At 39.2% G+C, this 25521-nt stretch overlaps 1 long non-coding RNA gene across 1 annotated transcript in view; it reads right to left on the bottom strand.

Moving 5' to 3' along the window:
* Positions 1–5626: 5626 nt before the first annotated feature.
* LOC141731247 (uncharacterized) overlaps positions 5627–25521 on the bottom strand; it is a 31658-nt gene continuing 11763 nt past the window's right edge. Inside the window, exon 3 of the long non-coding RNA XR_012583290.1 lies at positions 5627–6614. This is a non-coding gene — a long non-coding RNA (uncharacterized LOC141731247). The remainder of the gene's footprint in view (positions 6615–25521) is intronic.

Raw genomic sequence — 25521 nt, 5'->3', positions numbered from 1 at the left:
AATAATAATCAATAGGGAAGTGAGAGAAATGAAGGCAAAGACATAATTAAATGCAAGAATAAATTTTAAGCAGTGATGTATTGTGATATTGTGTGTTGTAGAATGGCTTTAAACTGAAAGGCAGTAGGTTTAGATTAAACATTAGGAAGAAATACCTTACTGTGAGCGTGGTGAGGCACTAGAACAGGTTGCCCAGAGAAGCTGCAGGTGTCCCATCCCTGGGAATACTCCAGACCAGGCTGGAGGGGGCTCTGAGCAACCCAGTGGAAAGTGTCCCTGCCCATGGCAGGGGGGTTGGAGCTGGATGATCTTTAAATCTTTTCCAGTTCAAACCATTCTGTGATTCTATGATGATGCTGACAGATGCAAGAGTGAACTACGTTGACTTGAGAGAACAAGGCCAATAGAAATTAGTGGTGATCTGAAATGCATGTTGCTAAAACTTTTGACCATAAATCATGTATTTACTTTCTAATACTGGACTTCAGTGTTGCAACCTTCCACCTTGTACAAGGAAAGACAGACAGACACCAAATTACCCTGTGTTTTTAACCTTTTTTTGTATTGATATTTTTGGACTGCAAACTGTTCGCTGGTGAAATCAATACCTGGTTCACAAGACTGTCTGACAGCACAGCTTCCCCATGTGTAGTTGTACTATTTAATTCTGCAGAGTATCCTGGAATAGTTTATTTGAAAGATGTTTTATGTAAATAATTATACAATTGATTTCACAGAGTCACTCTAGCAGTTGGATAGATCTGCATTCAGAGGCAGGAAACTCCCTGTAGACAGCACATCTCCCAGGCCTAGCTGTGACTGTGTTTTGAAGAAAAGTTTCAGTGATCTTAGGGGATTTTTATCTGACAGGCAGACTGCAAATGCTGCTGTATAGCATCTAGCTTGAAAATAAAGGCTGAATATCTGGGGCAATCAATAGCAGAAGTTAGATTCCCCAGTGGAAACCTAACAGCAAACCAAGACTCATTGCTCCCTTAATTCCAAAACAGTCTGTGTTAGTCTCATAAACTAAACCATAAATTCTAGAAACACAATCCTAAAGCCATGGCTGTGTACGTGAGAGGTAACTATGACTTTCTGGGCTGTTTTAATAGGTTTTATCTTTTAGTAATTTTTGTCTTCTAATATAACATCTTCAAACCTTATTTTCCTCACAGTTCACCCTCATATGCAAGGCTCTGATTGGATTAAACCTCAGAGAGAATAAGCCTTCAGTTGTGCCAGCGGAAGACTTTGGGCCCTAAAATGAAAAAAAGATAAAATCAAATCAGAGTAGATTTGCAAGTCAGAAAGTCTGGTTAAAACTTCTCTCCCTGGATTTCTGAAATGCCACAAAGAATTCAAAACAATAATAAGACATTTCCTCAACGTGGTACCGTGGTTAACGGAATTGTTTCTTAATATCACAGAATCACTGAATGGTTTGAGTGGAAAGAGGTCTAAAGATCTAGTTCCAAATTCCTTATCATTGGTAAGGACATCTTCCACTATACCAGGTTGCTCAAAGCCTCATCCAACCTTGAACACTTCTAGGGCTGAGACATGCACAGCTTCTCTGGGCAACCTGTGCCAGTGCCCCATCCTTCTTGTAGTGAAGAATTTCTTCTTTTTTTTTTTTTTTCTAAACCTACCATATTTCAGTTTAAATCTGTTTTCCCTTGTCCTGTCACTACAAAACATGGTAAAATCTCTCATTTCATCTTTCTTTTAAGTCCTCTTTATGTACTGAAAGGCCACCATAAGGTACCCCCAGAGCCCTCCCATTTCCAGGCTAAACAACTCCATGTCTCTTCTAAAGTAAAGAAGCTTCATAATGACTTTGTATGCACAGTATTAGCAGAACTTTTCATCACATTGGGTCAGCAGCACCCAAGCCCAAACCAAAACCCAGATCCGTTCCTCACTTTCAAGCAATCTCTCCTTCATCTCAAGGTCTCAGCCCCAAGCACTGCTCCATGCTGTGGTGTGTGACAGGGTGCGTGACACTGGTCACTGCTGGAAGACCTTACTCCCATCCACAAAGATGGACATGGCTTTCCAGGTGACATGGAGCACATCAAATGGTCCATGTGCCCCAGTGCCCTCCACTGCAGGGAGGAGAGGAGGGATAGAACGTCATCCTTCCTTGTATGGTCACCATGGGAGTTCAGCAGGTGATCCCTGAAATGCTGAGTTACAACCATGGTTTTGTATAAGCAGTACTTTAGATTGGTTCACTGACTGTCCAAACACTCTTATACCTTCAGGCTGAGAGACTCTGCCAGTTCAGAGACTAATCTGTCAAAAAGGGGAGCTACAGGGTAGTTTCAAGTGGCAAAAAATGAGTTTGTGTAGCATGAAAAATCCTATGGAGTTCTGTAGTGGCAGAATGAGAAGGAAAACAGAATTAGGGAACAGGGCTGTAGCACTGAAAACTATGAATAATGAAGTGACATTGTAGAACTGCAGGCTCAGGGAGTATGACACAGGCACTGGGATTAGAGGGGCAGTTCTGTAACCTGTTTCAGTCCCAGGGTAGCCTTGTGATGCAGTGTGAAGCACAAACCCTCAGCTGAGGAGGCCACTGTGCTGACACTGTGATGCTTTATACCCCTCTGCCAGGCAGCTGCATCATGGTGTTTGTGGGGAAGCAAGATGAGGTCAGGCATGGGTGATGACATTCAGAGGTGGCAGATTTCACTCTTGCTCCTTCTGCCTTGGGCCTTTGTTCCAGCTTCTTGACTGCTCTGGGACTTCACTGTGGCTCCCACCCACCTCATCAGGGGCCCACAGGGACCCTCCATGCAATGAGGACAGTACAAGGTGTGTGCCAGAGCACAGAGGTGGGCAGATGTTCAGCTCACGCGAATCAGAGGGAATGAGATGGGGTGAAGGAACTGGTCAATAAGTGGCAGGATCATACAGGGTGCCAATTTGTGATTCTTGTACTCCACTCCTGAGCCGTGACCCGTGTGCACCAGAGGAGTGCTGCTGCAGGAGGAGCTGCATCTCACCTGTGCACAGAGCTCCCTGAGGCGCCACCAGGGCACATCCCACACGTCACAGGTCTGACAGCCACCTCCTGTGGCCGTGCCTCAGCTGCTGCCCTGGCCCCAGCCAATGCAGCTAACCCTGCCCCTTAACCTCCTGGGCAGTCACAGAATCCCCAGGCACCTCTCCCTTGGTGTCCTTTTGGAATTGAATGTGGTTTGAGCACAACCTGCAAAATGAAAAGTATAGTTCCTGCTCTGATAATCCAAGTTTTTTTCATTTTGTTCCCTGGACTGAGAAAATACTTTGTGTTTTTAAAGATAATAAAAGTAATAAATAAATCCACAAACAAAATGTGCCCTGTATACAAAATAGCAATCAGGAAACAATGTATTGAATGAATGAAAATACTGCATTTCACCAGAAATTACTTGTTTCATACTGATTTTGACTAACTCAAATTATATGAAATGAGATCCTGCTAAAGAAAGGTAATTTGAAAATAGGAAAGATCAACACCAACTATTACACTGTATCAAAAGGTTTTCTCCCTGTTTATTATTTTAAGAAAATTTTTGTTAAACCTATTTCAGCATTTACAGAGATAGAACATTAATTATGCTGCAGCTTCAAAAACACTTGTATTGTGTTCATTGCATGAATTACAGCCATCCTACAAGTAGTGGAGTACAGACAAGCTGATAAATCTTACTCCAGAGCAGGAAGCCACACTACTCCATTTCTTGCATTGGGAATTTCTGGCTTGGCCCCTACCACTCCTTGCAGATGTGAACAAATTCTCACAGCATAAGCTCTGTGCTCAGTCTTCCAAGCTGGATTTTTGCAAATAAAGGAAAAACATTTGGTTACATGCCTAGCACACATTTGGACGTCACACGTAGGAAAGATTCATTATATCCAAAGCTGGGAGCAAATAATTTAGAGATGTTCAGGTTACAGAGATTTAAATCAGAAATTTAGAGTGTAAAAGAAGAAAATATGAAAGCAAAGAAATAGAGACAATAAATTACTATTTTGCTTTTTAACTTCAGGTGATAAGATGAATGTTGTCTTGTGGGAAAAAGGAAGGTAACATTTGGCTTCCTGTGGCAACTTATCTGATCCACAAACATTTTAGCCCTGTGCCTTTCAGCAGTGTTCTCTCTGAAGCATTGGGTCATTTTGCCTTTAGGAATAAAGGAAAAGTCTCTGTCAGTTGGTGAAGGTTTGCACTTTCATCCAGGTCTGGAGTAGGAAGTGCAGCTGATTTTTTCAGGACATGTGGTCTTTCAGAGATAGCTAAATCTTCTCCAAGGAGGTGGACAGTTCAAAGCTCCTGTTGAGAGGTTTGATATGGAAGATTGTGGAGTAGCTGGAGCTGTGAGTAAGCCACAGTATCCCCTGGAGAGCAGGTTTGCTTTCAGTGAAGAAGTCCTTCAGAGCTGATTGAATAGGAGCCCAGAACAATGGTTTATCTCTCTATTCAAACCTTCAAAATTTACTTTGTAGCTGCCTGAAGCCAGTTTATTAGTAGTGCATCTGCACTAAGCTTTCATTGCTATCTGCTGAAGTTTCTTTCTTCAACATTTTCATGGCATTTTTTTAATAAATCCACAACTGAAAGAAAATTAACTTCTAAAGAAACAATATAGGAAGTAAACAATTTTATTTTATTTATCCTTGACAGAAAACCTATCATGCCCTAAAGCTGAACACTCCACTTTTCTTCCCATTATACAAACATTTCCTCACCTTTTCATTAGTCACAGCTGTGGCTTTGTTAAAATATGTGGTCCATGGGGCTTTGCTGCTGCCCTTACACACACTTAGCTCCTGTGATGTTCTGGGTTTGTCAGCACAAAAATCACAAAACCCTTGACACAGAAAACACATTATTAACTTTGCAAATCAGTTATTAAAAGCTGCAGAAATACCAGGATTAAAATTTTCCCCACTGTGCTCATGCCTATGTAAGAGAATGTAATATAAATACATTCTCCTCTCCTATCTTCCCCCTCCTCTTCCCTCTTCCAGAAACAGAGGGATTTTCAAGAGATGAGAAACTCCAGATATCCATCCCCTATGACAGAGGAAAGAGCTGCTAGCCCAGTATTGGTGTCCCATTAATGACAGAGATCCCACCCACCATAACACTCAGCTGGGCAGGGGAGGGAGAATAAGATGGAAGCAGGCTGAGCAAAAGTGAAATTGGAGCATGCCCAAGCAGAAGAAAACTACAAATATTTTTATTCTCTACTTCTCACCAGCAAACAATGTCCAGCCAGTTGCCAGGAATCAGGACTTCAGCAGGTGCAGTGGTTGCTTGGGCAGGCAAACAGTTTGTGCCTTTGGTCACTCGGGGTCAGCTGTGCCAGCTGTGCCAGCTGTGCCCCCTCACAGGACCTTGCCCACTGTTCTCCAGCCTACTGACGGGCAGTGGAATGGTGGGGACACAGCCGTGATGCTGAGCCAGCCCTGCTCAGCAGTGGCCAAAGCATTGGTGTGTTATCAACACCTTTCCAGCTGCCAGTGAAAAGCACAGCACTGAGGGCTGCTGTGGGGAAAACAACTCCATCCCAGCCAGACTCAATACAGGCACAGAGACCAAAGAGAAAATTATCATTTTACCCAGGGTAACCAGTTAAATGTATCTCCAACCTGCTATTACAATAAGAAAGAAAAATGAATTTTTAAATTTTTTTTTTTTTTGCATCATAAGTTCCTGTGTTTCTCTTTGTAGCTCAAAGAGTGCTCAACTGTAGTGCTGGCTGAAAGCAGGTATTGTTATCCCAAATCTTATCCCCTGGTTCCATGGCAGGAAAAAGATAGAACTCCTTTTCACTTGTGATAATGCCACCTCCCCCCCTTTTTTTTAATATTCTAAATCACTAAAAAATGTAAATATTTTGGCTGAAATTTATAGAAAAAAAAGAAAAATAATAAAGAAATATATAATAAATAATATATAATATAAATATGTATAAATAATATATAATATAATAAATAAAGAAAATATAGTCAACCTGAGGAGTCACACAACAAGAAACTTCAGCCCAAGGGAATGTTTGACTAAGTCTTGTCTGATTTTATTTAAATCTTACACAGTGTATCCAGCAAGACTGACAACAGGTGGGGCTAGAAACCTTCCCAGCAATGGGACAGTGCCTACTTTTGGACAGTTATGGAACAAGAAAAAAATCAATTTTGCAGTACAGATATTAGCTCATCCTTCAGGGTCATTCATCTTGCCAAGGAGAAGAGCAGCCCCATTACCCTACCCCAAAGTCTGTTACCCTGAGAGCAAATCAGTCACTCCATGAGGCAGCCAAAAGTGTTTTGTTCAGCAATAGTTCTCTTCCCACTGTGAAGCAAAATGACTTGCAAATGGCAGCCTGCTGAAAATATCTGCTTTGCTTTGGGGCCTCCTGAAAAGCAGGTGAGCAGCCACACATCCACTTCACCATAGCATCAAACATTTGGTAAGCAGGAAAAGCTGTCCCAGACAGAAAAAGAAATTATATCATCATCAAATATGACAACTCCTCAGCATCTGAAAAATGGTATTTCTGACTCTGCAGAGCTCCTTCCAGAGAGATATCAGATGAGGTAAAGGATTCTCAGTTCTGAAACAGTACAGAAACCAAAAATTATTTCCAACCTTGCAAATGCATAACTGCTGGCTTTCTTTCTTGCATTTTATTTTCTCTCTTCTTATAAAGATACTTCTCTTTGAGAAGGATTCAGGTGAGGCCCTCATCCTTTCCCAGCTGGATATGTGATAAAATTAGAGACATAGCTACAGAGCTATGTCCTTCCTCAGTGAGACTCTTGCAGACTCTAATTGGTTCTCAGCCCAGGGCAGCCTCCTGGATGCTTCAGTTTTTGAACAGGAATAAAAGTGCATACAAAATAGGAGAAGATCATAGGGTTTCATTTTATATGAGTTCAAACAATTCAATAGATGCCAGTTACAGAGGTAGATGAGGCTGTTCTGTATATCTAAAGTCCAACACTCCACCTGTTGCAGTGCTGCACAGGAATTGAGCACAGTGATAATTAATTTTGTTCCCATTCCACTCCTGTTCCACTCCCTGTGGATAATCTTCCAAGTTTCCTTAGATCTAGTAAAGAACAAAGAGCTTTCTAGGTCAGGTGCTGCAGTATCTAATGTGTGGAAAATGTCCAAAAAAAGAAGCTTACCATACAGATTTTCCCACAGAACACGAGATATTAGGAGAAAGTTAGCTCAGCATAAGAGCCCAAACATCCAGTACCCTGAACCAGAAGAACTCTAATTCAAAATAATCACATAGTGCCAGGATGATGCTGCTACAGACAAGTCCTGCAGTTCAAGGAATAAGCACTTCTGTCCCTTTAATCCTCACAGCAGTGAATCCCTTCAAGAGAGAGCTAGACCAGTCCTTTAAAGAGCCAAACTGAACTCTGTTGATTTTGATTGTATTCAATATAGACCTAGATAATATATTATTAATATATAAGTGTATAATAAATAATTTTTTTAATAGTGAGGTATACATGGTTTTCCATTATATAATAGTCTGCTGGTTGTAGCAAACTTCCCAAAAAGTGTAAGCCTGACTGATTTCTTTCCTGAATTTCAAGATGCAGTTTCACCATTCTGGTAAGCACCTTTAGCACCCAGACAGAAAGTATTCCACAGGCTGAATAAAGCAGAGTCACCAGCTTTACAACAAAGCTGTGTCAAAGAATGCAGAACAGAATTCAGGATGTATTGGTCCTTTCTGCAGGGGCTCTCCAGACAAGAGTTTTATCCAGTGCCTTCTTGTTTCTTTTTGTGACCCAACTCTATTTCAGGTTTTTCTCCCTACAAGATTTCTTTGTCTCCCTCTGTTTTCTCTGCATGTGTGTGTTGGGGTGTTTGTGGTTTGTCGGGTTTTTTTAAAAGCTGATAAAAAGCAAGAAAAAATTATTCCAAGAATTTTTCCCCAAAATAGTGTTAAAATGCAGCTAAACAGATATTGCTACCATGGTAGGGGTCACTTGCACACAGAAAAGTGGGAGTTGTCTGACTCACTGTATTAGTTAAAGGATGTCTTACTAGTATCAATCATCATCCATAATGTGACACGAATTGTGATAGAAAATGCCTGAAACTTCCAGAACTTGTTCTTGATTATTGAATAGTACGAAAACAGAATGAAAAGTACTGAAAAGCAATGAAACAAACTCCTTGATAAAGACTTTTTTCCACTTTATTCTTAGCCCAAGGTATTATTTGCGTTTATCTTCAATACTGGCTTCTATTCATACACAAGAATCACTAAAGTAAAATCTCTGGCTCTTTTTCTGGCTAGAGATTGACTTCTTGTAGCTGAGAAGGACTGGAAACTTTTGAGGTTCCCAGTTTCATTCCTCAGAGGGCAAATCAATAAAGTTTATTAATTTCCTTTTCATCCCTTGGCACAGACATATATCCATCCCCCAGAAAATATCTAGTGGAGTTGCTGTGAAGAGAAACTCTTATAAGAAAACATATCTACTTCTGCATTTTTTCTACACTGTATAAAATGAAATTAAATAATGAAAAGAATGTTTAGAGAATATGAGGCTGGAACATTTTTCAAATAGAAATTATTTAATTCCATAGGGACTCCTCACACAAAAAAGATCTGCTGTGGGGGTGAACCACAGTATTTTATGAATTTTATTACGTTTTTAATTTCCTAATTTTGGAGTTTCTTTTTAGATATTATTGTGAAGAGTTGTAGAGATAGGGGAAAAATAATTGAGCAAGGATTAATTTATGCAATTAAGATACTAAAATTATCTATTATTGTGATTGCTTTAATTTCTCAATAATTCTTTTAGCAGTTGTTTACTCTGCTAAAACAACTCTGAACTCCCGTAGCTTCTGAAAGATTAAAATTTCAGTCAGCATCAATTAGGGTAGTTCCCCAGAGGCCAAAAGCAGTGCTCATATATATGGTACTCTTAAGACTTGAAATAAGGCATCAGATTAAAAAAGCTAAAAATCTTCACTATAAGAAAAAAGTTGCAATTCCAGTTAGGGTCAATGACTGCAGGTACAGATATCACAAGAGCCAAATTAGCTACACTTTCAATATACCTTGTGAGTATGGAAGTCAGAATTCTTTTGGGCATAACAGATAAAGAAGTTTAAATAATGCAGAAAATGTGAAATTATACTTGTAGATTTCAGAGATCAGTAGTCTCTTGGAATTTTTATAGTTGTGGAATTTTAAGAAGCTAAGAAATGGAAATCAGCTTTCCTGAGAGTTATTTTGGATTTTGAGTTTAAAATGTATTACAATGCACTATTCAGAATACTCTCCAAGGTGCTGTGTTTTTGTGGCAAGTGGGTACTCACCAAGTTCTTTCATAGCAGTAGTACCTGATAGAAGCAGTATTCCATAGAAATTTTACAGAACTAGCCAGCATGCAAGAAAAGCTAAATAAAGGTCAGCACAGTGTCTGGCTATCTGTGTTTTCACATTTATCACAGAGTTACATCATCCCAGAGTGCCATTCATGGAGACTGAAACATTCATACATTATCTGTGATCTCCCTATAAATAGAAATATTAATCAAAAGATGTAATGACATAAGTAGATTGCATTCTAAGCATATTAGTTGAATATGTAATAGTGTTATATGGAAGCAATATATCATCCAGCTGCTCTTGGTCATAATCCACAACATTTTGTACGTGATCACATAAATTTGCAATTGGCTAAAAAATAAACAGTGGGTCTGAGTTAACAATTTTCCATGTTAATGTTATTAAAAATGACATTTCAGTGTAACATAAGACAACATTTCTGCCTGATGTAAAGTAGCACGTATGAAAAGAAAACATTGTGAACATTTTGGGCTCATCAGTTCTTAGGTCATTCAGGTTAGAAAGTGTCTCGTGAGGTCTGTAACCCAACCATATGTTCAATGGCCACTTGTTCAAAGCAGGGTCAAGTATGAGATCTGGTATGTTAAAGAAAGCTCAGAAAACACAAAAAATATCTATATTCCTGGTTACTGTTATTTTCACTTGATATTTCCCTATGATTTGTGGTCATGGATCTTTTTGGCATGTGAAGTCTCATTGATTTCACTCACATATATAATCTGTAAGTGAAAGTTGGTGAAAAAATATTCAATATCACATTAGTTACCTGAAATACAATCTCTTAAAACACATTCTTCAACCCTTTATATGATACTCTCAATCCTGATTCCAAATGAAAAGGCTCATTGACACAAACTTTGTTAGCTGTCATTAAGAGAAAGCATAAGTAACTGTTGTGAAATGTTGGATAATTCATGATACTCCCACACTTCTCTTTAAATAATTTCTGGTTTCTCCCACAGATGCAAGAAGAACACAGCCTGTATTCTTAAATATACTGGTGGCTTGCATTCACTCATTTTGCTTTTGTCTCTTAGGTCATCGTTCTTTTTTCTTTTGCAAGCATCAAGGAGAAGAAAATCTAACTATTGCTTTCCTTACACACCATCATTGTGTTACATTTTTTAAGCAAAATTGCCTATATAGAGAGCCAGGTGAACCAGGCTAGATTCTGATATTTAACTGCATTGCTGCCAATCTGCAGGAGCTCCACTCTCTGCTGGTTACAGATAATCATGCTCTGGTTTCCAAGCCTCTAACATAACATTAAATCTTGTTGTCAAATTACCTCCTGGCAACTACAGCTTTCAGGATATAATAACAAATTCTGTGGAAATATAAAACAGGCATGCTGGTCAGCCATAGTAATTATCTTCTCAGTTCTCCTGACCACACACTCAAGGGCACCTTTTGATTGTTTCAAGAACAGGAAGCAAGTTTTAACTTCTGTAATTTCACATCAAACAGCAGCTCACCTTTCATATTTCCATATAATGATTAATTTTGCATTTTCTGAGTCAATGTATTGGCCTGTTCCTGTCCTCTACTCCTCTACATAACTGCAACCTTTTCAAAGTGATTCATTTGAGACAACAGAAATTTGCAGTGTCTTGTTTATCATCTCTTTTAATAGCTGAGGATGTGAGCTCTTTAGAGCTGCATCTTCACCTGTATTTGGAAATCACTTTCCACTGTGGCATAATCAAAACTGGCATGAGAAAATACTTTTTCCCACAGTAAAGGAATAATCCATGAAACCTGTACCTGAAGGAAGTTGCTCTATACAGGATTTGAATTTAATTGGGAAGAAGCCTGAACATTTTGTATTGCTAACAGATACAGTTTTAATAGCTCACACCAGTGCATTTCTGGAAGAAATATTAGCCTTCATGATGCAGCTCTTAAACCAAACTTTTAATTCTTCTACACAGGACCCAGCAGGATTTATTACCCCTGTTTATGACAAAACTTGCATGTTTTCCTTTGAAGCACCTATGACTGACATCAAAATAATTGCACCTTACAGCAACTACATGGCCTTGTATGGCAACTTCTCTGTTCTTTAACAATATCACCATTCTCTGAGGGAAAAAAGCCCTCATGTTGTTCCTGAAATTCTTCCCTTAAGAACTGCACAGTCCAGAAAAACATGCATTGGTAGAAATAATCATTGATAGAGCACCATGGTTAACCTCAATATCTAATCCTCTGGTTTTGTGTCAGAACTCCATTTCTCAGAGAGGGTGAAGGTGCAAAGCAATAGAGTGTTTGAGGTAGGAAGGTAGAAAATAATGTGTGTCCTATCCCTCTCCATCTGAATATAAAACACATTATTTCAGGACAGAATAATAGGTTTGCAGTAGAACTTGGGTTTAAGGAAAAGGTAGGCCTACTTGGAACATGTCAGGCACATGTCAGAAATCGGATTAAAGGACATCCCACTTGAAATAGATGAGCTTTGCTCTATGACCACATGCATAGTTCTCTTCAATTAACTTTGCCAAGAAACCTTATAAGCTAAGAAGCCAGGAAGTCACTGTGCTGGTTTTGATCAATACAGAGTTAATTTTCTTCACAGTAGTCAGCACGGGGCTATGCTTCAGATTTGTGGTGAAAACAGAGTTAATAATCCAGCCATGTTTCCCTTATTTTTCAGTGGTTCTTAGAGCCTTTTCTGCCTCTCACGCCACCGCACCAGGGAGGAGAATGGGGGTGCACAAGGGCTTGGGAGGGGACACGATCAGGAGAGCTGATCCCAGCGGACCAAAGCACCATGGCACCACGCTCAGCAGTAAAACCTGGGGCAAGAAGGAAGAGGGGGACATTCAGAGTGGAGGTGTTTGCCTCCCCAGATCACTGCTATGCTTGATGGAGCTCTGCTTTCCTGGAGATTGCTGACCATGGGAAATGGCAAATGAATTCTTTTTTTTTCATTCTTGTGCCTGTGACTTTTGCTCTACCCATTAAACTGTCAATATATCTCAACCCACAGGTTTTCTCACTTTTACTCTTCTAATTCTCTCACCCATTCCACCAATTGAAAATGAGCAAGCAGCTCACTGTCCTTAGTTCCTGGCTGGGGTCAAACCTGACAGACACAGGCAAATTGTCAGTGAGAAAATGATAAGTCCAAAAAAGTTTCCCAAGCATGTGAGCAACCCCACTGTCATGAAAATTCAGCAGGTGTTTAATGGCAAAAATACTGAAAATGGAAGTGTGTGTATAAGGACAATGCTTTGTCTGAGTAGCCATATTTTGTATTAATGAGAGGTGGGGGAAAGAAAAAGTTATGATTACAGCGCTGCAAGTAAAAGTTCTCACCTCAGTACTTAGAAAAATAATGTTTTGTGATGTGATCAGATTGGCTACACAACTCTCTGACCTTACCTTGACTGACATAAGAGAACTTTTTGCAGGACACCAAATGGGTACAGAACAGTAAAGAGAAGACTGCTACATGACTGCTACAGGACACAGTTAATACATGCCCTGGATCACAAAAACTCAGAATTGTTACTTGACTTACTGTGTGTAGCTATCTGACAAACATGGGCATTATTTCTTTCAATTCTTTTCATAGGAACACAGTGCAAACAGTTTCATAGATGAAAAGTTATAGATTTCAAGTCTACTAAGAAAAGATCATTTTCCTAGAACAAGACATTAAGAAAAAGGCCCCCTGAAACCCCTTTTTACTACTATCAGAACTGTGTTCTACCTAAGACATTGAAGAAAATACTACAAAACAATACCGACCCCAAGAAAATAAAGGCTGGCTCTGTCTATCGACTGTCACAGACATCTTTTCATCAAAAATCTTTCCCAAAGATTTTTTCCTCCTGAGAAGCTGAGAGGCCTCAGGAATAAGATGTAAGCAATGGTTATCTGCTGCTGTGGAATGCAGCAGGTGCATCTGTGATTGGTCTCATGTGCTTGTTTGCAATTAATGGTGAACCACAGCGGAGCTGGCTCAGACAGAGAGTCTGAGGCAGCTGCCTTTGTTACCTTTCTTTTCTATTCTATTCTTAGCTTAGCTAGCCTTCTGAGATGAAACCTTTCTTTCTATTCTTTTTAGTAGAGTTTTAACATAATACATATCATAAAATACTAACTCAAGCCTTCTGAACATGGAGTCAACATTCTCTTCTCTTCCCTCACCTGAAAACCCCTGTGAATACCATCACAATCGACGTATATCAATCAACGGATTTAGAGAAACCACAGGGAGATATTTTCCAATTTTTGAAATGTGAAATGCTGGAATTATGGCTTGCAGAGCCTGTGAAATCTCCATGATGAGTATTTTTAATAAAGTGTTGCACAACCATCTGCCTGCCACTAATTCAGAGATAAATGAGCCATCCTTGGGGGAAAAGGTAGGATATATCATCTTTTGAGGCTCATTGCAGCTCTGAATTTGTCATGTTCCAGAATTACTCAGGAGGTTTGCTTCTTTTCTGCAAAAGAAGATATAAGATAATCCCTATTCTGTACTCTACAGCCCATTTGATAAGAAAGTAAAAATGCTGTGAAATTGTTTATGTTGACTTTTAGTAGAAGAAATAAAGTAAGATCAATTATTTAAATTACATTTGAGATTTCCAAATACTTAAAAATTTAGTGTGCACTGTGTGAAAAATTAGGTCATTATTTAAATTGTGGCCAAAAAAACCCCAAACTCCATCATGTCACTACAAATCCGATCCAGGTGGACAGATGGAAATAATACCATTAAATACCTTATTGCCAGAGGTCATGTAATCAGCAGCCAGTGAAAGGAAAACCTTGAAGAGATGAGAGACAAAGACATTTCATTCTCTGCAGGTGGTGTAGGTAGACATATTGCTTCCTGATTAAATCAAATAATTGATTTATTTTTTTGATTTGATATCTACAGAATTATTCCTGATAAATTTTGAATATAATTTGTTTAAATCCCAAAGGTTTACTCAAGGTTAACCTTATAACAGCCTATGTGGAGAACAATCAAAAACTGCAGATGAGATGAAAGTGACTTTTTTAATAATAGGAACATTTTTTTCCTGTTATTTAACCTCATAAAGTTTTGTGTGCAAGAATATTGGAAGTTTGACAAGTGGCTACTGGGCATTTCAGGTCTTACTACTAATGGGTAGAATTTGCTGAAGAAGGGAATTCAATGGACAAAAATTCATCTGTAGTTTGCTAATCCACACAAAAATTCAACAGTTGTTTTCTAATGTCTTAAATGTTTTCCGAGATGCTCCAATATATAAACTTTCCTAAGTAAAAATTAGGAAATGTATTGCCGCACATTTTTAAAACAGCTATGAAATACTTTTACAAATGCTGCTGATAGTAAATCCCATAGTTGAATGGTTTTTTTCCTTCATATTGTAAACCTGTCACATTTTAACTGTTCAGACTCAAAAGTTTTGTACCAGGTTCTGCCTCAGTCTTGATTTTGTTGGAAAGGTTTCCATTAAAAGGATGGAATAATTGCTGTAGCTAGAGGAAATATGTTAGGCTTAGGTTAGGTTTTTAAAATTCATTACTGTTTACTGAATTGTTGTTTACTGAAACAACAATTAACAAGTTGTCTGTAGATTGAAGTACTTGAGATTTGACAAGAATCCTCAGGGTGTCAGGAATGTGCTCTTTTTTAATCCCATAAAATCCACCCAATTCAGACTAAACCAGAGGATTTTGAAAAATCTAAGTGTGGTCATTAGAGATTTCTTACATGCTGGCAGTTTCCAGAGACACCATCTGCTCTAATTATGTTTCATCCATTCCCAGCCTCTACAAGCCAACCAGACATGCCATGCATCCTTCCCACAGAGCCACAGTGTGTTGTGCCTTAGGGGTGTGATATGTGAGTGGGAGCAAAAACATTTACCTGCAAGTGCTCCTCTTGTCTGCTCAGGACTGTTGGATGGAGCTCAATCCAGCACTACACTGAGCCAACTATGATTTGCACAGTCTCTTTCTCCCCACCAGGACAAATTAAAACTAAAAATCTGGCCCAAGACTCACAGTCCTTTTGAATAGTTTGGTTTTATCCTTTGGTGTGAACATTTTGCGCCACTGGGGCAAAGAATAATGTGTTGTTTTGATAGCAAGGCCCTGGTAAATTACTGGTTCCTGGCCATGGTTCCCTAGAGAAAGCTCAAAGGTGCATCCCTTAGTGAGACTGTCAAGGCAACAAGCCAAAACAGGTAGTGAAACCACAACTAGTCCCCAAAAGGAGAGTGTGTGTATCCTGCTGAAGCTAGATCTAAGATTCTACAGAAGAGAGAAAGACCATAAAGAAATAAATTAAACATTAGAAATTACCTGAGCTGAAGTTTATCTTTGGAATTTTATCCTACTTAACTTCCTGTATCGAGGCATTAGGCAGGAAGTAGTCCTGTGCAATTCCATATGCTCCCTTCCTAAGCAACAGATCTGGAATAAATAAGCATTCATTTGTAATAAACCCTATGAGTTTCTCCTAAATAAAGGATGAATCCCATTCAACTATGGGATTTCAGCAAGAACTAAAACAAATGTGATAATTTTGCAAATGTAGACCAGAGATGGTCAAAGAATGGCCAATAAGCCAAATGCAGCCTGCCATCCCAGATCATTCACCATTTTGACCTGTTTTCTCCATGCTGCCTTCACTTTCAGAAGGCCCAGGAGACACTTAAAGGAGACACATCTAACTGCAGGGGAGGAAATGTTTGCAGTTCATGATTTGCGTTCCAGTTAGTGGACAGTCAAGCCAAGGTGACAGCTTTACATGGCTCACGCTGCATAAAACTCAGCTGAACTGTGTGTGCAGCCTCCGGAACCCCAGCCTGGCTGGCAATACAGATCCAGTCAAGACTCACTGGCCACAACACTTTTTTCACCAGCCTTGCTTCTTCCCTGCTAGCATCTTTCTCAACATCTTTCTTTTCTCCCAGTGTGGCAGCTTCAGACACTCCCATTTTGAGGTTCAGGGCTATTTGGAGCATCAACAAGTTCTCACTCACTTTGCACCATTTCAAGAAGTCATTGTAATATCTTCCATTCTGCGTCCTGGTTCTTTTGAGCAGTGGCATAACCAATGTTGGGAGTGAGGAATTAGGGCAATAAAATACTTCTCTTTGTTGAAAGAACCTCTTAGGGCCAGGATAAATTTCACTTAAATTAAAGGTTTAAAGTTGCCATAGGGCCAAGGGCACTTCCTGGGGCTGGCTGGAAGGGCCAAGGGAGGGACCCTTCTAGGGAAGCCTTTGGGCATCTGGGACTCTGATTCAGGGCAGGGAAATTCATAGAGCTCTGCACTTCTAAGTCTCTGAGTTAGTCACTCTCGGATTGTCCTTATCATCAAACAGGCAGCTTCAGATGGAAATACAACTGGCCTACTTTAGGGTTAGAAAATCTGAGCTCAGGATATCTCAATTTCTCCATACAGTCCCTGAAGGGACCCTAAGACTGACAATGTCAGACTGACATATCTAACTCCAAGGCATCAAAGCGATCTCAGCAGAGCTCTCTACAAGCACATTTGACATTACCAGCCGTGCTATTTGGTTTCCAACTACACCCTCAGGAGTGAGGAACCCTACTGTAAGCCCTACAAAATATTCCCAAAGCTGTGTAGGTGTCCTGGGGATGCCAAGGCGTGCAATGGCATTGGGTGTCTCTATTTGCACTTCCCTTGAATTATGTAACATGATCCCCATTCTAAGATTACAGCTTCCTTTGAATTTTAACATATTTTTCTCTTTTCCTGTAAAATCATTTTGTGGGGGATAGAATATAAGAAAATAGTGCAGAAGGCAATCTCACCCCTGAGGAGTTACAGCTGTGCTAATCACCAAAGATTAGGAACAGGCCACAGCTATGTCCAGTGAGGATGAGTGCAATAAAAGAGTGGGTTAGCTAGGTGGGAAGGGAGCTGTAGTTTGTTGGCTGTGCTGGGAAGAAGGAGGAGTCAGTGCTGTGAGGAGCTGCCCAGGAGAAATACCAAGAAGGTATGGGAGCTTTGCAATAAGATGACAATATTGTTTAAGCTAGTATTTTATACCTTGCGATTTTTCTTCGTTAAATCTTTAAGGGGTCACAAAAATAATTTTACATCAATACCAAAAACTAATTTTATACAGCTTATACAGTCCCCATTTTGTCTGATCATATGAGAACAGAAGGCAAATGTACATAAATATATAGACATCCTTTGTTATTATGCAACTATTTTGAAGCTCAGTTGCCTGGAGTGGCCCAGAAATAACTTTGTAAGCTGTTTCTTCAATTCTGATATTATTTTCAATTTTTTGATTATTGGTTAAGAGACACAAGCTCTCATATGAAGAGCTGAAAACTGCCCTTGGTGTGATAACCTATTTTGCATCTCTTCTCTCAATCAAACTCAAAATTTTTCTCAGTCTTTTTTGAAGCTTGTTTTTCCCTTTTTTCTTTATTAATCTCTCACTTGTACCAAACTCAGTTAACTATGTGCCTAACTGAAAAAAAAAAAGTGGAACATAATATCCTCCTCGTGAGCTAACACTTTCCATGTTTTCTGTTAATTATGCACTGCTTTTAGAATATTGAGTGAGATATGAATGGGACAAGGTCTACAGCAACATGGAAAATCTGATATGCAGTATAGCAATAGTTGACAAATCTTTTGGTCCACTCATAAAACAGATAAAATTGCAACATTAACTTGCCCTTCCTCTAAAGTTAATAAACTTCTGAGAGCAGGATTTTACAAAGCTAGAAAGTCTTCTGAATGTCTGGAACTGCACAAGCAACACCAACAGCCAGAGCATGCACAGGTTTTTGTTTTACACCTCATACACATTCCTGAAATCTGGTTTAAATTCTGCAGGTGTTTCTACTTACTGAATGTTGGAGATTTTTTCAGAAATGGCTTAGAAGGCAGCTGTGGGGGACAGGTTCTCACAGCCTGTTTCTGTAAACAGCAGAGGTTCTCAGGTTGTTTTTAATTACAAGTGAAAGTGACAAACATGAAGGCCTTGAGAACCTTGCATACCAGAGTTCTCAGGCAGCTTTCTCATAACAAGTGGATGTTCTATCTTTGGCTGTTTTGGGGAAGTAAAAATAATTTTGAGAACCCAAATCTTGGTATTGGAAACATAAGGAGGGGTTGGTTTGTTATCTCTGACCTATTGTGAGCTCGGGTTTGCAATATGCATGAACTTAATTAACACGGTTATAAAAAGTGACTGTTTGATGAATAAACCGGAGTCAGATGCTGATCAAGAAAGGTGGGTCTCTCCCTCCATCTTCAATAACTGAAGAAACGTGCAATAGTGATTTCATAAAATTGACTTGAGGGTGATTTTGAAATTGCTGCCTCAAAATATTATCAAAGTACAGAAATAGACATGCTGTTAATACCACAGCATGGAAGCGATGAAATATGGTGTGTGATACATAAAAATATGAAATTTAAATTTAGAATTCATAGACTGGGATGCTTGGATGATAATTGGACACTAGAACCATGCTGTCAGGTTCCAAAATTTGAATAAATCAGCACAATTCATTTTATATCATGTTATAAGTATTCTTAAATTACTGATTTAAGTCAAGGACTGGATTTCTTCAGGTGCCAGAATTACTCCAGTTGTTTTATTAAAAATAAGTAACTATAAGGATTTGGGATTGTTCAGTGTGAAGAATAGGCTCTAGGGAGGTTTTATAGCAGACTTACAGTACTTAAAGGGGGCCTTCTAATAAGGGCATGTGGTGGTGGGACAAGGGGGAATGGCTTCAAACTGAAGGAGGGTAGGTTCAGAATGGATATTGGAGAGACACTCTTTGCTGTGAGGGTGGGGAGGCACTGGAAGAGGTTTTCCAGAGAAGCTCTGGATGCCCCATCCCCAGGGAGCAGCAGCCTGGGGCTTCCTTGGTCTTTGCTGGGGGTTAATGAGCAGCACTTCAGCTAGCAGCTGAGAGAAAATATGCTAAAAATATGGTAACAATCATTAACAGACTGGCTTCCTTAAGTAATTTTGGCAGCTTTTAGTTGCTTCTTTTATCACAAAATGGGATCCCAGTTCACAGAAAGGAAACATAAAACTGGAAATGCTTTCCATCTCTTTGTGCCTTCCAATGTGGCATTAAAACTCATCAACACTGGGAACTGGAATTACAGTAACATGTAAAACTTAGTTCTACCTGCTAACGCAGAGTCTGCCCTGTGTCGATTCAACAAGGCAAACATAAGAACATCACAAGGGCTCTTGTGAGCAATGTATATTTCTTTCCCATCCAAACAACCACAGGCAGATGTCAGTGGAAGAACATGGAAACTGCCTAAATGTATGTAAGTCATTGAGACATAGCTTCAATTCACAGAAGAAATTCTGATGGCTGTAATGAATCCAGCCCAGTAACTAGTGTCTTCATCTGCTCGGTCAATATTGTTCATATCCCTAATAATCCTTCAATTTTAAAATTCCATAAAATTCTCTCCCTAGGAGACTGAGTTCTTTCAAGCTTTAATTTCATCCAGAGTGATCTGCTATTTTCTTTGGTAAGTAAACAAAAAAAGGACACAGAACAACAATAAGATAATGAAATTACAATTCTTTGTTAAGGAATACTAATGTGACCACTTTTTTATCCCCACAACCTTAAAGATTGAATTTGAAAGATTAATTTTGAAATGTGAACTATGAAGGACTTTCTTTTGAAGAAATGTTATTTCAGTTAAAAATACTACAAAGAGCATGTATGCCATATATTCATTGTAGCCAAGCTTACATGAGCTTATGTAATTTAGCTGAACAATAGAATCAACATCCTCAAGGATATTTAGGCATCTAACTCCATATCTTTTAGCATTTGGGACTAAGCTTTTTAAGTCTTTAAGTCACTGACCTATAAATACAATCACTTTCAAAACATCTCAGGTTAAATTTCTATTCTTGGTACTCAGTTTATGATAAGAATTAAGAAAGGCTGCCATTTTTTTTCCCATGCCTTAGAGAAAATGTCTTTCAAAATTATCTCTTTTGTCATAACTTTAATAGTAACCTATATCCATTAAAGAGTACAACTGCAGTCTCTAAGCACCCTCCATAGATCCATATTTTCTTTATTGATCTAGATTGGCAGCTATTTTTTCCTATACTCCTGCAAAACTACTGAGGTCAGTGCTTTTGAATAATTCGCAGTTCCTCAGTGGTCCTGTGGTGTAGCTTCTCTCACAGGCTGTTTATTGAGGAGTTCTTGCCCCATTATCATCTAAGCATACACAAGTTTCTTTTCACAAGATACTGGATGCTTGCAATAATTTAAGTTTAGCACACTGATAATTTAAGGTGTTTTCTCCAGTGGTATAAGACAGCAATTTCTTCCATTCTGCATATTTAATAGTGCCTTGATGATACCTTATCTACTCTTTCATGGCTTATCAATTGAGAACAATGGATGAAAAGCAGTTCTTTACCATGGTTTTTATTGGCAGGGTTCCTCAAAAGTGTAGATGGCTTCTTACCAGCTACCAGTATGGTTTTCAAGAACAGAGAAAGGATCAGCTCTTACTGATACAGATCTGTGCTCCAGCTCATTTCTTAAATACTCACCCATTTTAGCCACAGCCATTGTTACATTAATAGCCATTGCAACTAGCTCAAAAGATTATTTCCCTCAGGTTGAATATTCTTTGTGATATTGCTCTTCAGAAATTTTCCTCAGTAGAAGATTCTGAAGCGTTATTGAGCATTCCTGAAGTAAATAAAACTGACTTCTTTCTCAGTTCTCTCAAATTAGATTAATTCTTTCGTGGTTGCTGCGCTGCTACAATGGATAGCTGAGTTTTAGGGCACGTTGGGGAGGAAAGAAGGTTTGGTTTATGAAGGGGAAGTAATTACATCTGTCAATTCTTTAAAAGAAACAACAAAACCCCCAAAAATGTGTGCATGTTGTGTACACCTGACATTTAAGAACCGGCAAGAAACTGAATGTAAATGGCTCAAGAGAGAATGAGAAAATAAGTTCTCTTTTAGTAAGGTACTTCTCTACGTACTGATACTGAGAAGCTGTTTGGTAGAAAGGGAGGCAAGAAAAATGGAAACATATATCCTTTATTATTGCTGTTATCTCCCCACAAGGGCTACTACATTCAGAGTCTTCTCAGGACAATTTGTGTATCACAGGTAATTTGGGTTATTAATTAAGCATTTGGGTTATTCCTGCAATGTAGGCCCCTTTCTGAAGAATATCTGGAGGAGGAATGCCACACAGCCCAGAAGCCAAGTACTGGGCCTTGTGCCTGCATGCCCCTGAGCAGAGCAGTTGTTGTTTCCCTTCTGCTGCTCCTCTCACTAAGAAAGGCCACTGCTGCACCAGGACAGAACACTGTTCTAGGATGAACTCACCCACATGAATTTGAAAGGACCCTTTGCCTGACACAGAGAAGGGAAATCACAATTCTGAACACATTACCACATCACAGACAACCCTAAGGATCTGAAGCAGCGTATGGAAATAGACTGCAGGAACAATAAACAAGCAGTAAGAGACATTCAGCCTGCTTCAGGAATGTTATGTTAAATATGTCAAATTAGGCAATGGCAGCACAGGATGACTGCATCCTTGCAGCCATTTATAGTATTTGTTGCCTTTAATAGACGAAAGAAGCTCCAGTGAACCTCCCAGGACCCTGCCTGTGGTTTGAAAGAGAATAGCCATCTTGCTGTTGCTGGGTTTTGGCTTAGTGCAAGTGAGTCATTGCTCAGCCAAAGATAATAGTTAAACTAGGAGGATTCTGGCCTCTTATTCACAGAATTCAGAGTACTCAATATGAAAAACCCACGCCTAGCACATCCCCCTGGCTTGATGGAAAATTATGTTAATTGTCAATATTAACATATCATAGGTATCTTTTCCATGGAGTTTAAGTGAATCACTGACTGATAACACTTAGTATCACTGAGCTTTGATGGGTGACAAAAATTAGGTTCTGGACTTCTTTTCTCTTAAATTTCTTTTATCATCATCCTTGAGGAGTGTCCCTGCTTGGACACCTACTAGCCTGATGGACTGGCATCTGGACATGACTGATTCAGATCTCACTTTTACACTCAGGTAGGTGGTACATGCACCCAGAACTACACTAAGACCAGAGAACTTTTCCCACTGGTATCTCCTCAGTCTCCCAGTTCACCCTCACTCTCCCTTACCAAAGGGGCACCAGTAATAGCAACCTATCCATTCACTCCAGCCATAAGCTCATCTTATGTATCCAGGACTGAATATGCACATTGGTTCACTCATTATCTCTCTAGCACCACAAGTAAAGACATGCTTCTATTTCTCCATTCTTGGCTTGTGTGTAGGACATACTTTTTCTTAGTCACTCCACTTTTCCAATGTTTTTTCTTTTCTTTAGAGATAGAATTTTGATTTCTTTTTGTTGTTTCATAGTTATATTTGGAGCTTTCCTGTCTGTTACCCCCAGCATAATTTAGTCTGTTATTGCAGTGGAGTGGAGAAGAGAGAAGCTCTATGTGGATGGTAATGCTTTTGACTTTTAAAAGACTGATGGTTTTGTGTCTCATGTAAGAGATATTAAATATGGCCTAGTCAATGAAACTGCACAGTGTATTAGACAGTTTGTCCACCCTTTCTTTTCCAATTTGTTTTTCCACATGAGAAATAAAGACCCTCAGACACAAGTCAGCCCAATAATGAGGAATCTCCTCTGCTAAAAAGCACTTACATCAGCAACTGAATTAAAGGACAGAACTGCATGTTTTACAGGAATGTACCAATGAGGAAATAACCCTGACCTATATCTCCTACCCCCAAGAAAGGTCGAGGATCTGTGAATGATAACTAGAGTAATCATTTCAAAGCCTTTAGCTGGAAGAGGTGGCCCATGGTCACCCCATTGCTGCTGTGTACCTATAGAGATGCAAGGGGCTTTTTTTCTACTACATTTATATCGAGTAAGCAAAGACTGTGTGCTTCTCCAGTTATGATTTGCACCTGACACAGCATTACATAACATCTGCCCACTCACTCTGGCTCACCTCAGCTGTAGTGATTTGTACTTTACAGCATGGAGCTCAGTCTGTTCATGGCTGCCCTTAGACAACCATGGGCTGGTGTAAGTGTTGCTTTGGAACTGAAGCTAGGCACCAAAGGCTGAGTGACTTTTGGGCTTATCTCCCCACATGAGCTGATTCCTCAGGCAGCAAACTTCTTTTGCTTTGCCAAAATGCTCTGGCCGATGACCAAGTCCTCCAGGACAGAACTTGAAGCTCTCACAATCAGCACAGTAGATATAACTTCATTCATTTATTCTTCTATGTTAAACATTATTTTATATTAATTTCATTTTATAGTAGCTTGTATTTCTGTAAGCCTCTGTAATTTCTATCTTCAGAAGTAGTTCTTAACTCTGCCCTTTCAAAATATGTGGTTCTCTACTACAGCCACCCATGGTTACCTCACAAAAACTTACAATTATATGGAACATCACATCCTTCTTTTTTCCTTAAAGGACTCCAAGAAAATGAATGGTTCATAAAATTATTCCAGTAATCCATGATCTTCCCTTCTCTTGTCTTCAGGGTATGTTTCTAAAGCAGCAAAAAAGCAAGCTCTGAAAACTTTCCCATTAAGAAGAAAAAAAAAAAAACAAAACACAAAACCACCTCATTCCTTTCTACCTATCTAAAGGCTAATTACTGCTACTGTGATATTAAAGCATTCTCAAAATAATTTCCTTCTGACACACACTCTGCTGACGTTCAATAAAAGCTTTTAAAAATATCTCGCTCACCTTTCATACTCATTCACACAGAAACCTCAGCTTTGTTGAATTTCTAAATGTTAATTCACAGCTCTTCATTCATCAGTTGTAATTTTTTTTTATATTAGTAGCTGTTATGTAATTTGCAGGACTTTAAATGTCAGCTTCACTCAGCTATCTGCATACACAGCTGCTGATATTTCTTGAATATCTTTATGAACCTGTAGAAAAAAAGTCTTGCTTAGATTATTCAGAGTGTATAGTGTAACTATAATTCAGAGTATGTACTTCAGTAACTATGACGTTCTGAAAGTGTAAGAAAAGGAAGATGGTTTTGCTAAAGGACACAAACAAATTCATCCAGTTTTGTATTGGTTATCTCAAAAATGTACATATTACAATTAATTTCCAATTTTCTGTATGTTCATTAGGTACTTCAAGTTTATCCAGAAAAGAAAAAAGCAGGAAAGTTCAGGAGCAGCACACATCTGCTTCTGAAATTAGGGTTTCCATAACATGTTTCTATAAAAGGAAGTATCTATTATTCTGAATCCAATCTATACTGATTTAGGGAGATGTGTTTGTACACTAGCACTTAGGGGATTTTATAGCAGCAGGATTCAACAGCTTAAAGATGTCCAGAGTTTGTGAGCAGTAAGTATCCATTCTTAGGAAATGGCATGAGTGCCCTGAGGACAGCACAGCCACTGATATTACAATTAGAGCTCATTTGAATGAGAGTGTCATACTGAGGTCCATGCGCAGCTGGATCCCCATTACTGCAGCCCCAGGTAAACAAACAATATGAAAAATGTCTAAATGAGCCTATGTATAGGAACTGGACTGGTATCACCCACTTGTAGCATAGGGAAAAAAGAAAAACCAAACAAACTCACATGCAGTGGGGAGAAGAGTAAAATAAACAGCAATGTTTCCTCTATTTCACTTCCTAAAACCTGCCAGACTTCAGGAATTTTGCATGAACTTTTGTACCTTCCACATTTTTAGCTTCTACCTTCTTTCTCTCCAGATGACTTTCATACTTTGCATCAAAACATAGAAACCAAACTGAGCCTTGAGAACTCAGAGGTAGATATGGACTTGAAACTGGAGTAATGGAAGGGTCAGGCTCCCTGACTGCCACTCTATGCCCATGGGCAGCTAGCTCATACTTAACTGAACTGTTTATTGAGGCTAACAGTAACATCAGTTTCTACCAGGATAACCCCAAAGTGATCACAGTCCTAGATTTGGCAGAGCTTCCAGCTTTTGAAGGAGTGATTTTACAATACATATACTCTGGAAGGACCTACCACTTCCACTGTACCCACAACACTCAAGGGCAGGAACCCTGTTTCCTGACTTTCTTCACAGAAA

This window comes from Zonotrichia albicollis, chromosome 1 (genome assembly GCF_047830755.1).
Source record: "Zonotrichia albicollis isolate bZonAlb1 chromosome 1, bZonAlb1.hap1, whole genome shotgun sequence".
In the NCBI taxonomy this organism is placed as follows: domain Eukaryota; kingdom Metazoa; phylum Chordata; class Aves; order Passeriformes; family Passerellidae; genus Zonotrichia; species Zonotrichia albicollis.
This window is presented reverse-complemented; position numbering and strand designations above follow the sequence as displayed.